The sequence below is a fragment of the Bufo bufo genome, chromosome 3 (assembly GCF_905171765.1).
Source record: "Bufo bufo chromosome 3, aBufBuf1.1, whole genome shotgun sequence".
Classification (NCBI taxonomy): Eukaryota; Metazoa; Chordata; class Amphibia; order Anura; family Bufonidae; genus Bufo; species Bufo bufo.
The window spans coordinates 134,139,209-134,151,932 of NC_053391.1; the positions used below are offsets into that span (position 1 = coordinate 134,139,209).

At 44.3% G+C, this 12,724-nt stretch overlaps 1 long non-coding RNA gene across 1 annotated transcript; it reads right to left on the bottom strand.

The window, feature by feature from the left end:
- Nucleotides 1–219: 219 nt before the first annotated feature.
- Nucleotides 220–11,080, bottom strand: LOC120994802. Its single transcript, XR_005777471.1, has 3 exons — nt 11,069–11,080; nt 3,929–3,933; nt 220–655 (listed from the first exon to the last, which is right to left on the bottom strand). It is a non-coding gene; the product is annotated as an uncharacterized LOC120994802 (long non-coding RNA).
- Between the last annotated feature and the right edge of the window lie 1,644 nt (nt 11,081–12,724).

Genomic DNA, 12,724 nt, shown 5'->3' on the forward strand with positions numbered 1-12,724 from the left:
GCGGCCGCCAAGGTGCGGGCGTTCCATCGGGCTCACCCCGAGAGGCCTTCCCAGGGTCGCGTCCGGAGGCCGCTCCTTGGAGGGGGGCTCTGTCAGGAAGCAGGGGGTGTTACCCCTACTCTGGGACCACGGGCACGGCGCAGGGCACGGGTTCCCCTTCAGCTCGGTAGAACACCTGGTGCCCGAGGTGTGGGTGCACGGTGTGTGCGCAGTACACAGGCTGCTCGCACATTTCCGGGTGCATAGAGTTCCTGCATTATCCGGCTGTCAGGTGTGAGCCTTGCTGAGGGAGATTCCCAGTACACACCTTCCACCTTCCTCGCCTGCCATTGGTTCCTGGGGAGGGTGGTTCCTACCTTCCCTGGCTATAAAGACCTGGCCTGAGCTCTGGTTCATTGCTGAGTTATTCCACCTTATGGTGAACACCTAGCCTCCCTGCAGATCCTTCTATTGCCTGTTGTTTCTTTGTATCCTTCCCTGCTACTGACCCCTGGACTGTCTTCCGCCTTGAACCTTCGCTGCCTGCCTCGACCCGGATTGGACATTGACTACCCCTCTTGGATTATCCCTAAACTTGTACCGCGTTCTGGGCTGTCAGCTGCTTACTGCCAGTGGGTTCCGCATCCCACTACTGGCTCCCTGGGAGGTTCTGACACTTCCTTTGTTTTCAATAAGAAGCTGCGCTGCCATTTGTGTGCCCCAGCAGTGTCATGCCGCGATGGCGTCGAGCCTAGGCAGATGGGCATGGAAGCGCTTTGGGTGCCCATAGGCGTTTTAACGCCAATAAATGGAATGGCGTTCAAACTGAAAACTGCGGCAGAAACCGTGGCAGTTTCTGCCATGGAATACACTGCAGACTTTGCCTTTGCAAAATTTGCCGTGTGAATAGGGCCTAAGTACACTGACCAAAAATATAAACGCAACACTTTCGGTTTTGCTCCCATTTTGCATGAGCTGAACTCAATAATGTAGCTGAACTCAAAGATCTGAAACATTTTCTACATACACAAAAGACCCATTACTCTCAAATATTGTTCACAAATCTGTCTAAATCTGTGTTAGTGAGCACTTCTCTTTTGCCGAGATAATCCATCCCACCTCACAGGTGTGGCATGTCAAGGTTGTGATTAGACAGCATGAATATTGCACAGGTATACCTTAGACTTCCCACAATAAAAGACCACTCTGAAATGTGCAGTTTGATCACACAGCACAATGTCACAGATGTTGCAATGTTTGAGGGAGCGTGCAATTGGCACAACTGCAGACCACGTGTAACCACACCAGCCCACGACTTCCACATCCAGCATGTTCACTTCCATGATCGTCTGAGACCAGCCAACCGGACAGCTGCAGAAACAATCGCTTTGCATAACCAAAGAATTTCTGCACAAACTGTCAGAAACCATCTCAGGGAAGCTCATCTGCATGCTCGTCGTCCTCATCGGGGTCTGGACCTAACTGCAGCTCGTCGTTGTAACCGACTTGAGTGGGCAAAAATGCTCACATTCAATGGTGTCTGGCACGTTGGAGAGGCGTTCTGTTTACGGATGAGTCCCGGTTTTCACTGTTCAGGGCAGATGGCAGACAGCGTGTGTGGCGTTGTGTGGGTGAGCTGTTTGCTGATGTCAATGTTGTGGATCGAGTGGCCCATGGTGGCGGTGGGGTTATGGTATGGGCAGGCTTATGTTATGGGCAATGAACACAGGTGCATTTTATTGATGGCATTTTGAATGCACAGAGATACCGTGACAAGATCCTGAGGCCCATTGTTGTGCCATTCGTCCATGACCATCACCTCATGTTGCAGACGGCCCCATATTGCAAGGACCTGTACACAATTCCTGGAAGCTGGAAATTCTTGCATAACCAGCATACTCACCGGACATGTCACCCATTGAGCATGTTTGGGATGCTCTGGATCAGCGTATAGGACAGCGTGTTCCAGTTCCTGCCAATATTCTGCAACTTCGCACAGTTATTGAAGAAGAATGGACCAACATTCCACAGGCCACAATCAACAACCTGATCAACTCTATGCGACGGAGATGTGTTGCACTGCGTGAGGCAAATGGTGGTCACACCAGATACTGACTGGTTTTCTGACCCCCCCATCCCAGTAAGGCAAAACGATGCACATTTCAGAGTGGATTTTTATTGTTGGCACACCTGTGCAATATTCATGCTGTCTAATCAGCACCTTGATATGCCACACCTGTGAGGTGGGAGGGATTATCTTGGCAAAGAAGTGCTCACTAACACAGATTGGTGAACAATATTCGAGAGTAATGGGTCTTTTGTGTATGTAGAAAATGTTTCAGATCTTTGAGTTCAGCTCATGCAAAATGGGAGCAAAACCGAAAGTGTTGCGTTTATATTTTTGTCCGGTTTATGAATGAGTCTGTTTCTGCAGCAAGCACATAGGGGAATTAATAAAATCTATATTCCACTTTTCATAAAAGTCGGTGAGCCTTAGGGATGGGGCAAAGTCTATTCGGCCTGACACATTTATCATAATTTATACCAGAAAAATGGCATACGTAGCTCAAACTGTACAGTGCGCTTACAACCCAATACGCGTCACATTTATGAAGAGGTGTGTGCCTCTTAGGCCTCTTGCACACGAACACCAACCGTGGGGCAGCCGCAGCGGATCGCGGACCCATTCACTTTAATGGGTCCGCGATCCGCCCGTTCCGCAAAAAGATAGGACATGTTCTATCTTTTTGAGGAACGGAAGTACGGGACGAAACCCCGTAGTGCTTCCGTAGGGTTCCGTTCCGTGCTTCCGTTCCACACCATTCCGCATCTCCGGATTTGCGGACCCATTTAAGTGAATGGGTCTGCATACATGATGCGGAATGCCCACGAAACAGCGCAAATGCGGTCTGCAATACGGCCACGGAGCGCACACGTTCGTGTGAAAGAGGCCTTACTAGAATCGGCTTTTGACAAATTCCATTTACACAAATCTGCAGAATGTGAATTCATGGTTATAAGAATATTTCTTCATGCCGTTAGCACCAACTATGAACATGGTTTGTTTTTGTTACCAAATTCTCCACTTTTAAGGGTATGTTCACACAGAGTAAATGTTGTGGATTTGCCACATGCTATACAGTACCAGCAAAGCGGATGAGATTTTAAGAAACCTCATCCACTTACTGCAAAACAATGTAATTGACCTTTTAAATTCCCACATCAATTTGTGCTGCAGATGTCCGCCTTTCTGGGGCATAGGGTGAAATCTGTGACAAATCCACAGGAAAATTCACAGCGCAGGCCCCATTCACACGACCATCTTTTTGGTCTTCATCCGATCTGCATTTCTTGGACCCTTTCATTTCTATGGATCCGCAATAAAAACCAGACAGTACACCGTGTGTTATCTGCATCCGTGTTTCCGTTTCCCAGTCCTGCAAAAGAATAGACAAGGATAGGCCGTATGACAATGGATCTGCAAAAGAAAACAGATGCAACACGGACGTCACATGAATGTCATCTGTTATTTTTTTTTGTGGACCGCAAAATAAATATGGTTGTGTGAATGCAGCCTTATGCTGTGGTATTTCTGCTGCAGAAAATCCACTACTGTGGCTGTATCTTACAAGCAGGCGTGTAGCTATAAGGGGTGCAGAGGCAGCAGTCGTTACTGGGCCCAGGAGCCTCAGGGGGCCTAAAGACCGTTGTGTCGCATCAGAAGACACCGGTATTAGGCTTATTGCACACGAATATGTGTGCGCTCCATGGCCATACTGTGGACCGCATTTGCAGATCCACAATACACGGGCACCGTTCCGTGTGCATTCCGCATCACGGATGTGGACCCATTCACGGAACTGAAGCACAGAAAAGAACCCTACGGAAGCACTACAGATTGCTTCCGTGGGGTTTCGTCCCGTACTTCCGTTCCGTGAAAAGATAGAACATGTCCTATCTTTTTGCGGAACGGCCGGATTGCGGACCCATTCAAGTGAATGGGTCCGCGATCCGCTGCGGCTGCCCCACGGTGGATGTTTGTGCATTGCGGCCCACAGCACGGCCACGGGGCGCACACATTCGTGTGCAATAGACGTTAAAGAAAATGCATGCTGGTCAAGTTACACCTCTGACTGGGGGGAAGGGGTTAGGTCAAGAATTTGGCATGGGGGGGAGGGGTTTCCATTTAAATTTTTGCCTCAGGCAGCACAAAGGATATGTGCTTCCCTGCCCCTGGCCACAAAGCACTGAGGGAAGGAGGGCCCAAGCTGAGCCTTTTGCACCAGGGCCCATGAGCCTTTAACTACGCCTCTGCCTAGATGTAAACATAAATGCTCCAGTGGAATTTAGTCAATCTCATCCACACGCTGTGGAGAGTGTCCTCAGTGCACATAATAAATCTGCAGCATGTCAATTTATGTTGTGGATATCTGCAGCAGATTTCACTCATTGCAATTTAGAGGCTGAAATCTGCCAAAAAAACGCAACAAAAACCTCAGAACAATCTGCATGATTCTGTCGCTGGGGATTATTAGCAGATGCTCTGTGGATTTTCTGCTGTGAAAAATGTGCAGCAGTTTTGCTCCCGGTGGCTGTATACCAAGGGTACGACAACATAGCATGGTCATGGCAAGGTTGCGACGTGGTCACACCGCTTGGCCATGAACAATACATACAGACTAAACACCACAATTCTAAATAGTTTATTTGGAGCCTGCTGCATCTCGTCTGACCACACGGTACCCAACCACAGCGCAGCCATGTCACAGCCTCTACACAACCGCACCGTGTGGTCGTACAGAGACAATTACTGTAAAGATCCCTTATCATGGTCTTTTATTGTCCTCCACTAGACACAAGAATTGCAGGAGAGCCATAATAAAGTGACTTCAGAATCTTTTTTTAAACACTAAATTGTTGTCAAATGAGATGGATTTTCTAAGTCATAAAAACCAGAATGAGCAAATAGGATATTGGTGCCAGACAGGGAATAGGAAGCAATGTTGGGCAGAATAGATGTGTTGTCCTTACTGCCAACCCCATCCCAAGCTGTTGAGCTCATGTCTAGAAACCAAATGGTTGGGCAAACTTGGGGTTAAAGTTACAGCCAACAGCCTTCTCATGTGATGAAAAGTGTTTGTTCTTCAGCTATGCAATTTCCCCTAACAATAACTGCACAGAAATACTATGTTAGTGATGTACTAAACATCTGAAAGTTAAATACTAGGAAAATAAATTGGATTTGTCCATTTATACACTGTACGTTGTATATTCGCCTTGCAGGTCTTATCCTACTAAAGTTGTGTCCTAATGCATTGAATGCTTCAACACTTCACACTATCAGGACTTGTATCATGAAGAAATGTAAAAGTTGCGAGAAAGAGTAAGTGAACCCTTTGTTACGACCTGAATTTCTGCATTGGCTGCTACTAAAATGTGGCTGCTAGTGATGAGCAATATTCGAATTCGCAATATTTCATGAATATTTTGTAGAATATTCGTCATATATTTGCGAATTTGCTATTATTTTCTTGATCGCGAAAATCAGCAATGTAATATGAGCATAATGCGCGCGTAATACAGGCGTGGGTCACTTTTGCTACATTTTCCAAGCTGCTAGAAGTTTCCTGAGACTGGAGAAAATGGTTGGCATGGCAGAACATTAAAAATGGCTTTATATGCAGATAGAGTTCTCCAATATATTCGTGATTGCGGTAATCAGCAATTAATGATGCGCATATTTTGGCGCACTACGTGAAACTTCACATTTTAGCAGGTCTGACTGCATATTACTGATTGGTGCACTATGTATTGTTGTGACATCACAGCACTATGTCTGTATCATGTATGTATGGATAGCAGAGAAACAGTAATTCCTATCACACAACCTAACACCCTGCACTGGAATCAGCTACACTATATGAGGATATAACCTACACTGACTATCTTCCATTAACTATCTGTATTATATATATATAAGTTTTTTTTAACTATCTATCTAATGTAATGAATGGAAAGCACAGAGCACAGCAATGACACTGCTGTCTCTCTCAGAACTTTAAAAAACTGTAGAAAATGGCTGCTGGGGAGTTTCTTATATAGTAAGGGGTAGGCAACTTTCCTATTGGTTGCTAAGCTCTGACAAAGATATTGCAGCCTTCTCATTGGCCCACAAGCAAGAAGCAGGGAGGGATCATGGGTTCAGAGGGAAAAATAGTCTAGAATATTCAAAAATACAAATATATATCACTATTTTCTAAATATTTGCAAATTCTCCAAGTGCCGATATTCGTGATTAATATTCGCTATTCGAATATTCACGCCCAACACTAGTGGCTGCTAATAAATTGTGATTGTTATCTAAGTAAAAATTATAGTCAAACGCAATCAAACTAAACTAAGAACACACAAACAATTGTACCGTTCAGCAGCAGGAAATTGCATTTTTGAAAGCTGAAATATTTAAATTATCTGTTAAACAAACTCCAGCTAGGACTGCTGCAATGCCACTGCCACAGAGGACCCCCAGAAATGGCAGATGGGTTAATGTAGGTTCTGGAAGTCTTAGAGTGGTGGATAGAAGACATGTCCCACAGTCGGTGGTTCTCCATAATTCATTTGCAGCACTCTCAGAATGTAAGGACAACATGGATATGGACTCAAGCACAGAGGGTGAGAAACCATCGACTCCTATGTCTAATGTATGCAACAAAAAAGATAAAGTGAAGTCTCAAAGGATGCAGCTGTTGCTGGGTGATTCAATCATAAGAAGTGTGGAGCTTAAAGAAAATGGTTTTGTGAGATGTCTCCCTGGGGCTACTGCTAGAAGAGATAGAAGACGTATTATTAATATTGTTAAGCAAGCAAAGCAGGAAGGGGACGTGGATGTTCTTGTCCATCTAGGGACAAATGACCTGGCTTGCAATGAAGTGTCAGAGGTGAAAAAATCTTTTATCACACTTGGTAATGACGTACAGGATTTTGCATCCACCATTTCATTTTCTGAAGTTCTGCCTGTGCATAATGTTCAGAATGATAGGCAGAGGCGCATAAAGGAGTTCAACATATGGCTTGGTAAATGGTGTCAAGAGCAAGGATTTGGCTTTGTTTCTCATGATAGCTCTACTTGGAATAGAAAGGAACTGTACAAAAAAGATGGTTTGCATCTTTTTCTCAAAGGAACAAATGTACTTAGTGAACAACTCCAAGAATTTGCGAAAGAGTATTTAAACTAGGAAGGGGGGGCAAAAGAGTGAAAATAAAAGAGTCCAATTGCCCCCCGAAACAATGCCAGAACAGGTCAGAAGCACAGAGGTTAAGAAATGATAAGCTCAGAGTCCTGTCTACAAATGCTCGCAGTTTAGGTAAAAAAATCAATGAACTTGGGTCAATAATGGCATCTGAGAATGTAGATTTAGTGGCTGTTACGGAGACATGGTTTAATGAAAGAAATGACTGGGACATAACCATACCAGGGTACTCTTTATACAGAAGAGACAGAGAAGGCAAGAAAGGAGGAGGAGTGGCCCTGTATGTGAAAGATAGCATTAAATCTAACCTAATACAAGTTGGTGAGGCCAACATAGAGTCAGTTTGGGTTACGTTGCAGTTTGCTAACCATGCAGTAACTTGTGTAGGTGTGATATATAGACCACCTGGTCAAGTTAAAGAACTAGATGATCTACTAGTTGAAGAAATAGCTAAAATGACAATGAAAGGAGAAGTTATCATTATGGGAGATTTCAATCTTCCAGATATAAACTGGAAAACCAAAATAGCAAGTTCTACCAGGAGTACAGATATTCTAAATTCCCTACTGGGGTTATCTCTACAACAAGTGGTTGAGGAGCCAACCCGGAGGGAGGCCATTTTGGATTTGGTATTCACAAACGGGGATTCGGTATATGATGTCATTGTAGGCGAAACCTTGGGATCTAGTGATCACCAGTCAGTGTGGTTTAATATAAGAACTGTGAAAGAGTCCCACCACACAAAAACAAAAGTTTTAGATTTTAGAAAAACAGACTTTTCAAAAATGAAATTAGTCATAAATGAGTCCTTATCAGACTGGAACGGATTACATGGAGTCCAGGAGAAATGGGACTACTTAAAAGGTGCATTATTGAAGGCAACAGAAAATTGCATTAGACTCGTCAGTAAAAGCAAAAAAAGGAGGAGACCAATGTGGTACTCAGCAGAAGTGGCCCAAATCATTAAAAATAAAAAGCTAGCATTTTGTAATTATAAAAAAAACCAGAGCAATGAAGATAAGGAAATCTACAAGATTAGGCAGAGAGAGGCCAAGCAAGTTATAAGAACTTCTAAAGCGCAGGCAGAAGAAAAACTAGCTCAGTCTATGAAAAAAGGGGATAAGACATTCTTCAGATATATAAATGAAAAAAGGAAATTAAAACAAGGAATAACTAAATTAAAAACAAAGGACGGAAGGTATGTAGAAGAGAATAAAGGGCTAGCCGACTGCCTTAATGAATACTTCTGTTCAGTTTTTACAAAAGAAAAAGGAGAAGGACCTCCACTAGAAAGAATGACTATTAAATCGTTTGATGCATGTATCTTTACAGAGGAAGATGTTCTAAGTTTGCTGTCTAAGGTGAAGACAGATAAGTCACAGGGGCCTGATGAGATACACCCAAAATTATTAAAAGAGCTTAGTGGTGAGCTGGCAAAACCGTTAACAGATTTATTTAACCACTCATTAGTAACAGGAGTCGTCCCGGAAGATTGGAAATTAGCAAATGTCGTGCCCATTCACAAGAAAGGTAGTAGGGAGGAATCGAGCAACTATAGACCAGTGAGTCTGACATCAATAGTAGGCAAATTAATGGAAACCCTATTAAAGGATAGGATTGTGGAACATCTAAAATCCCATGGATTGCAAGATGAAAAACAACATGGGTTTACTTCAGGGAGATCATGTCAAACAAATCTTATAGATTTTTTTGACTGGGTGAATAAAATAATAGACGGTGGAGGTGCAGTAGACATCGCATATCTAGATTTTGGTAAGGCTTTTGACACTGTCCCACATAGAAGACTTATCAATAAACTGCAGTCATTGAGCATGGACTCCCATATTGTTGAGTGGATTAGGCAGTGGCTGAGTGACAGACAACAGAGGGTTGTAGTCAATGGAGAACATTCAAAACAAGGTAATGTTACCAGTGGGGTTCCACAGGGATCTGTACTGGGACCGATTTTGTTTAATATCTTCATAAGTGATATTGCAAAAGGCCTCGCTGGTAAGGTTTGTCTTTTTGCTGATGACACAAAGATATGTAACAGGGTTGATGTTCCTGGAGGGAAACGCCAAATGGAAAAGGATTTAGGAAAACTAGAAGAATGGTCAGAACTCTGGAAACTGAAATTTAATGTGGATAAGTGCAAGATAATGCACCTGGGGCGTAAAAACCCAAGGGCAGAATATAGAATATTTGACACAGTCCTGACCTCAGTATCTGAGGAAAGGGATTTAGGAGTAATTATTTCAGAAGACTTAAAGGTGGGAAGACAATGTAATAGAGCAGCACGAAATGCCAGCAGAATGCTTGGATGTATAGGGAGAGGTATAAGCAGTAGAAAGAGTGAAGTGCTTATGCCGCTGTACAGAACACTGGTGAGACCTCACTTGGAGTATTGTGCGCAGTACTGGAGGCCATATCTCCAGAAGGATATAGATACTCTAGAGAGAGTTCAGAGAAGAGCTACTAAACTAGTACATGGATTGCAGGATAAAACTTACCAGGAAAGGTTAAAGGACCTTAATATGTATAGCTTGGAAGAAAGAAGAGACAGAGGGGATATGATAGAGACTTTTAAATACATAAAGGGAATCAACTCGGTAAAGGAAGAGAGCATATTTAAAAGAAGAAAAACTACCACAAGAGGACACAGTTTTAAATTAGAGGGGCAAAGGTTTAAAAGTAATATAAGGAAGTATTACTTTACTGAGAGAGTAGTGGATGCATGGAATAGCCTTCCTGCAGAAGTGGTAGCTACAAATACAGTGAAGGGGTTTAAGCATGCATGGGATAGGCATAAGGCCATCCTTCATATAAGATAGGGCCGGGGGCTATCCATAGTATTCAGTATATTGGGCAGACTAGATGGGCCAAATGGTTCTTATCTGCCGACACATTCTATGTTTCTATGTTTCTATGTCTTTTTTTGGACAAATTGGGTAAACATTTACAGTGCAGGGAAAAAAGTAAGTGAACCTTTGAATTTAAAGCAAGTCTGTCACCAGTGACCTCCATATCAAACCATTTACAGAGACAAGTAGCTGTGGGTCACCTGATTTAAATGCTGTTTCCCTTACGTCCTACCAGCAGCACAGATGGGGTTAACTGCCCCCTGTGGACTGGTAGGACCGGCGGAATTTTTAATGAGCCCAAGAACCAATAAGCGATCTTCAGCTCTCTGAAAGGGAGGAGATCGCCCCCCAGCCCACCGTGTTTTTTTCTGTCCTTTGGACAGGTGGACTGGCGTGAGGCTCCCCTTTCGGGGAGCTGAAGAGTGCTGAAGGGGGCTCTCTTGTTTTTTTTCTAAACAAATCGCCCCCTTTGTTTGCCTTTTGCCTTTGCCTTTACTTTAGGCTTAATTGCGGCTATATATTTTAAACAGGGTACCGTCGGGGGGGCTCCCCTCCCCTCTTCTTCCGCCTGGTTTTCGGCGACTCAGCGGTGCCCCGTTTTGCTCTCGGCCACGTTCGTGCGGCGCCATGGGCGCCGCCATCTTCTGGAAGTGACGCGCAGGGAGCAGACCCTGGTGTCGTGGGACACTCACCTCTGCCCAGATCTGCACAGGTTCAACCTGACAGCCTAGAGGTTGATTAGTCCCTTCCCAACATAGAAGGGCTTTCCGAGTCGGTCCTGAGAACTTTGTCGCATTCCAGAGCAGAGTCTACGAAGAAGGCCTACTCCAGAATTATGAGAATCTTCGTGTCATGGTGTGATTCCAAACAGATCCGCCCCTTCCTGCGATATTACAATTTCTCCAGGATGGACTAGATAAAGGTCTCTCTCCAGCTACCTTGAGAGTACAGATATGTGCCATCTCGGCCTGCCTCAACAGGCCACATTCTCGGGACCCACTCATCAAACGCTTCCTGAAAGGGAGCTGAAAAACTAAAGCCTACTATACTGAAACCTATTCCCCAGTGGGATCTTTCAGTAGTGCTCAGGGGGTTAGCATCTCCCCCCTTTGAGCCTTTGGAGGAGGTGGAATTAAGATTTTTGACCTTAAAGGTGGTTTTTCTTCTGGCTGTAGCTTCAGCCAAAAGGATCTCTGAACTACAGGCTTTTTCTGCAATTCACCCTTACATCATCTTCTTGCAGGACAGAGTACTCCTGAAGTTCTTACCCTACTTCAGGCCTAAGGTTCCAACCTTCCAAAATATTAATCAGGTAATCTCTTTACCAGTTTTGTTTTCAGCCTCCTCCTCTGATACTCCAGCCAGACACCCGCTGGATATTTCGAGATGCCTCCAGGTCTATGTGGATAGATCCAGAGAATTCAGGATAGATGAGAATCTCCTCATCCTGTTTGCCGGTAAGTCTAAAGGCCGTAAAGCGTCTAAAGCTACCATTAGTCGCTGGATCAAGGAAGCCATTAGGGAGGCTTTCGTCTCCCAATCTCTAGATCCTCCGGAGTTTGTGAGGGCCCATTCTACTAGGGCTGTCTCCACCTCTGTTGTGGAGAGAAGACTTCTCCCCTTAGAGTTGATCTGTAAGGCGGCTTCCTGGAGCTCTGAGTCAATCTTGATCTGCCATTATAGGATAGATGCTAGGGTGGCAGAGTTTTCGGCTTTTGGGCAGACAGTTCTTACTTCTGCCAGGCATGAGGACCCTCCCTAGGGGATTCTTCTTGCTATCTCCCCATCTGTGCTGCTGGTAGGACGTAAGGGAATCGTTAATTTCTAACGATAATTTGTTTTCCCTTAGTCCTAACAGCAGCACACAAATATCCCACCCTAGTTACATTAGGCTTGTTAAAGACACGGTGGGCTGGGGGGCGATCTCCTCCCTTTCAGGGAGCTGAAGATCGCTTATTGGTTCTTGGGCTCATTAAAAATTCCGCCGGTCCTACCAGTCCACAGGGGGCAGTTAACCCCATCTGTGCTGCTGTTAGGACTAAGGGAAAACAAATTATCGTTAGAAATTAACGATTTTCTTTTGTTGATCTGAGGCTCCGTTCCTGAGTTATAAAACTTTTCCTAATATGCATATTAGTAATTTATTGCAACAAGGGCATCACCGATGCTCTGGCTGCACTCGAGTCCACTCATTTCTGTGGACAGCCCCTCCCTCACTGCTTTACCACTGGCTGGCTCTGTCAATCACAGCAGCGAGGGAGTGGCTGACCACATAAAGGAACGATTTTGGGTGCACAAGAGCAATGGTGACACCTTTTTTGCACCAGTTGTCTAATTTTCATATTAGGAAAAAGTATCATAGCTCAGGAATGGAGCCTTAGATCAACAAAACAAAACAGAAAAACAGTGGTTAAATCAGGTGAACTACAACTATGTGTCTATGCAAACAGTTGGATAGGGAGGTTGCTAGTGACTCCCTTTAATAACCTGTAAAGACCCCTTTTAGTAGCAATTTACTTGACCAAAGTTTTCACAATTTTGAAGTGGAATTTTGGACTATTCCTCCAGGAAAATGTGTTTCAGTTCATCAATAGTTTTGGGATGCTTTCTGTGCACAGCCCTCTTCAGGTCGCG